This window comes from Triticum dicoccoides, chromosome 4A (genome assembly GCF_002162155.2).
Source record: "Triticum dicoccoides isolate Atlit2015 ecotype Zavitan chromosome 4A, WEW_v2.0, whole genome shotgun sequence".
Taxonomy (NCBI): domain Eukaryota; kingdom Viridiplantae; phylum Streptophyta; class Magnoliopsida; order Poales; family Poaceae; genus Triticum; species Triticum dicoccoides.
Genome location: NC_041386.1, coordinates 686,805,060 through 686,810,476, shown reverse-complemented (window position 1 = coordinate 686,810,476; position 5,417 = coordinate 686,805,060).

The window sequence follows — 5,417 nt, the reverse complement described above, 5'->3', positions numbered from 1 at the left end:
TCCACCATCCTCCCACTCAATTCTTTCGAGAGAAACTTTTCCTCGAGAAAGGACCTGATTCTCGAAACAATCCCTTATTGCTTTCGGATCTGAGACAGGAGGTATACCCAACTGTTTTGGGTGTCCTATGAAGATGCATTTTATCCGCTTTGGGTTCGAGCTTAATCCTGAAACTTTTTCACATAAGCGTCGCAGCCCCAAACCTTTAAGAAACGACAACTTAGGTTTCTCTAAACCATAATTCATACGGTGTCATCTCATCGGAATTACGTGGTGCCCTATTTAAAGTGAATGTGGTTGTCTCTAATGCCTAACCCATGAACGATAGTGGTAATTCGATAAGAGACATCATGGTACGCACCATATCCAATAGGGTGCAACTATGATGTTCGGACACACCATCATACTATGGTGTTCCAGGCGGTATTAATTATGAAACAATTTCCACAATGTCTTAATTGTGTGCCAAAACTCGTAACTCAGATATTCATCTCTATGATCATATCATAGACATTTTATCCTCTTGTCACGATGATCTTCTACTTCACTCTGAAATTACTTGAACCATTCAATAATTCAGACTTGTGTTTCATCAAGTAAATATTCTCAACATCTACTCGAATCATCTGTGAAGTAAGAACATAACGATATTCACTGCATGCCTCAGCACTCATTGGACTGCACACATCAAAATGTGTTACTTCCTACAAGTTGCTATCTTGTTCCATCTTACTGAAAACGAGGCTTTTCAGTCATCTTGCCTATGTGGTATGATTTGCATATCTCAAGTGATTCAAAATCAAGTGAGTCCGAACGGTCCATTTGCATGGAGTTTCTTCATGCATATACAACAATAGACATGGTTCGCATGTCTCAAACTTTTCAAAAACGAGTGAGTCCAAAGATCCATCAACATGGAGCTTCTTCATGCGTTTTATACCATTATGACTTACATGGCAGTGCCACAAGTAAGTGGTACTATCATTACTATCTTATGGCATGAAAATGTGTATCACTACGATCGAGATTCAATAAACCATTCCTTTAGGTGCAAGACCATTGAAGGTATCATTCAAATAAATAGAGTAACTATTATTCTCCTTAAATGAATAACCGTATTGCGATAGACATAATCCAATCATGTCTATGCTCAACGCAAACACCAATCTCGATGGTAGAGGGAGCGTGCGATGCTTGATCATATCAACATTGGAAACACTTCCAACACATATCATCAGCTCACCTTTAGCTAGTCTCCGTTTTATTCCGTAGCTTTTATTTCGAGTTACTAACACTTAGCAACCGAACCGGTATCCAATACCCTGGTGCTACTAGGAGTACTAGTAAAGTACACATTAACACAATGTATATCCAATATACTTCTATCGACCTTGCCAGCCTTCTCATCTACCAAGTATCTAGGGTAATTCTGCTCCAGTGGCTGTTCCCTTTATTACAGAAGCACTTAGTCTCGGGTTTGGGTTCAACCTTGGGTTTCTTCACTAGAGCAGCAGCTGAATTGCCGTTTCATGAAGTATCCCTTCTTGCCCTTGCCCTTCTTGAAACTAGTGGTTTCACCAACCATCAACAATTGATGCTCCTTCTTGATTTCTACTTTCGCGATGTCAAACAACGCGAATACCTCAAGGATCATCATCTCTATCCTTGATATGTTATAGTTCATCACGAAGCTCTAGTAGCTTGGTGGCAATGTCTTTGGGGAAACATCACTATCTCATCTGGAAGATCAACTCCCACTCGATTCAAGTGATTGTTGTACTCAGACAATCTGAGCACAAGCTCAACGATTGAGCTTTTCTCCCTTAGTTTGCAGGCTAAGAAAATCGTCGGAGGTCTTATACCTCTTGACATGGGCACGAGCCTGAAATCCCAATTTCAGCCCTCGAAACATCTCATATGTCCCGCGATGTTTCAAAAAAGTCTTTGGTGCCTCTACTTAAACCATTTAACTGAACTATCACGTAGTTATCAAAACGTGTATGTCCGATGTTCGCAATATCCACAAACGACGTTTGGGGTTCAGCACACTAAGCGGTGCATTAAGGACATAAGCTTTCTACTGATCGCATAATCGCTACTGTCAACTTTCAACTATTTTCTCTAGGAACATATCTAAAACAGTAGAACTATAGCGTGAACTATGACATAATTTGCAAAAGGTCTTTTGACTATGTTCAGGATAATTAAGTTCATCTTATGAACTCCCACTTAGATAGACATCCCTCTGGTCATCTAAGTGATCACATGATCTGAGTCAACTAGGCCGTGTCCGATCATCACGTGAGACGGACTAGTTATCATCGGTGAACATCTTCATGTTGATCGTATCTACTATACGACTCATGCTCGACCTTTCGGTCTCCGTGTTCCGAGGCCATGTCTGCACATGCTAGGCTCGTCAAGTTAACCCTAAGTGTTTTCGCTGTGTAAAACTGTCTTACACCCGTTGTATGTGAACGTAAGAATCCATCACACCCGATCATCACGTGGTGCTTAGAAGCGACGAACTGTAGCAACGGTGCACAGTTAGGGGAGAACACTTCTTGAAATTGTTGTAAGGGATCATCTTATTTACTACCGTCGTTCTAAGCAAATAAGATGTATAAACATGATAAACATCACATGCAATCAAATAGTGACATGATATGGCCATCATCACTTTGCTCCTTTTGATCTCCATCTTCGGGGCTCCATGATCATCATCGTCACCGGCACGACACCATGATCTCCATCATCATGATCTCCATCATCGTGTCTTCATGAAGTTGTCACGCCAACGACTACTTCTACTTCTATGACTAACGCGTTTAGCAATAAAGTAAAGTAAGTTACATGGCGTTCTTCAATGACACGCAGGTCATACAAAAAATAAAGACAACTCCTATGGCTCCTGCCGGTTGTCATACTCATCGACATGCAAGTCGTGAATCCTATTACAAGAACATGATCAATCTCATACATCACATATATCATTCATCACATCCTTTTGGCCATATCACATCACATAGCATACCCTGCAAAAACAAGTTAGACGTCCTCTAATTGTTGTTTGCATGTTTTACGTGGCTGCTATGGGTTTCTAGCAAGAACGTTTCTTACCTACGCAACACCACAACGTGATATGCCAATTGCTATTTACCCTTCATAAGGACCCTTTTCATCGAATCCGTTCCGACTAAAGTGGGAGAGACTGGCACCCGCTAGCCACCTTATGCACCAAGTGCATGTCAATCGGTGGAACCTGTCTCACGTAAGAGTACGTGTAAGGTCGGTCCGGGCCGCTTCATCCCACAATACCGTCGAAACAAGATTGGACTAGTAACGGTAAGCATATTGAACAACATCAACGCCCACAACTACTTTGTGTTCTACTCGTGCAAAGAATCTACGCAATAGACCTAGCTCTGATACCACTGTTGGGGAACGTAGCAGAAATTCAAAATTTTCCTACGTGTCACCAAGATCTATCTATGGAGAGACCAGCAACGAGTAGAAAGAGAATGCATCTACATACCCTTGTAGATCGCTAAGCGGAAGCGTTCAAGTGAACGGGGTTGATGGAGTCGTACTCGTCGTGATTCAAATCACCGATGATCAAGTGCCGAACGCACGGCACCTCCGCGTTCAACACACATACAGCCCGGTGACGTCTCCCAAGCCTTGATCCAGCAAGGAGAGAGGGAGAGGTTGAGGAAGACTCCATCCAGCAGCAGCACAACGGCGTGGTGGTGGTGGAGGAGCGTGGCAATCCTGCAGGGCTTCGCCAAGCACCGCGGGAGAGGAGGAGTACTTGTGAGAGGGGGAGGGCTGCGCCAGAACTTCGTCTTTAGCTCCCATGCGCCTCCCCACTATATATAGGGGTGGAGGGGCTGGTTTCTTGCCCTCCAAGTCCATTGGGGCGTTGGCCAAGGTGGGAGGAAAGAAATCTCATTATTTCCTTCCCCACCGATTGTTATCCCCCCTTTTTAGGGATCTTGATCTTATCCCTTCGGGATATGATCTTATTCCTTCTAAGGGGGGATCTTGGTGCGCCTTGACCAGGGGTGTGGGGCCTTGCCCCCACTACCCACGTCCATGTGGGTCCCCCCATGCAGGTGGGCCCCACTCCAGAACCTTCTAGAACCTTCCCGGTACAATACCGAAAAATCCCGAACATTTTCCGGTGGCCAAAATAGGACTTCCCATATATAAATCTTTACCTCCGGACCATTCCGGAACTCCTCGTGACGTCCGGGATCTCATCCGGGACTCTGAACAACATTCGGTAACCACATACAAACTTCCTTTATAACCCTAGCGTCATCGAACCTTAAGTGTGTAGACCCTACGGGTTCGGGAGACATGTAGACATGACCGAGACGTTCTCCGGTCAATAACCAACAGCGGGATCTGGATACCCATGATGGCTCCCACATGTTCCACGATGATCTCATCGGATGAACCACGATGTCAAGGACTTAATCAATCCCGTATTCAATTCCCTTTGTCTATCGGTATGTTACTTGCCCGAGATTCGATCGTCGGTATCCAACACCTTGTTCAATCTCGTTACCGGCAAGTCACTTTACTCGTTCCGTAACACATCATCCCATGATCAACTCCTTGGTCACATTGCGCATATGATGATGTCCTACCGAGTGGGCCCAGAGATACCTCTCCGTTTACACGGAGTGACAAATCCCAGTCTCGATCCGCATAAAACAATAGATACTTTCGGAGATACCTGTAGTGCACCTTTATAGTCACCCAGTTACGTTGTGACGTTTGATACACCCAAAGCACTCCTACGGTATCCAGGAGTTACACGCTCTCATGGTCAAAGGAAGAGATACTTGACATTGGCAAAGCTCTAGCAAATGAACTACACGATCTTTTGTGCTAGTCTTAGGATTGGGTCTTGTCCATCACATCATTCTCCTAATGATGTGATCCCGTTATCAACGACATCCAATGTCCATAGCCAGGAAACCATGACTATCTGTTGATCACAACGAGCTAGTCAACTAGAGGCTCACTAGGGACATATTGTGGTCTATGTATTCACACGTGTATTACGATTTCCGGATAATACAGTTAAAGCATGAATAAAAGACTATTATCATGAACAAAGAAATATAATAATAACTTATTTATTATTGCCTCTAGGGCATATTTCCAACACCACCGCCTCCCCTTCCTCCTTCGACCCACCTCACCGCCGGCCCTCCCCCTCCCCCTCCCCTCCTCGCACCTTGCAGCTCCGGTCGCTGGCGATCCACACCATCCACCACCCACCCATACCTCTCGCGCGTCCCATCTATCTCTTCAGGCGGCTCGTCGCTACGCCACCTACGGCGGCTGATTCAGGCCACGTCCGGCGAATCCCGCCACCGTGAAGCACAGCTCGAGGCCCCCTT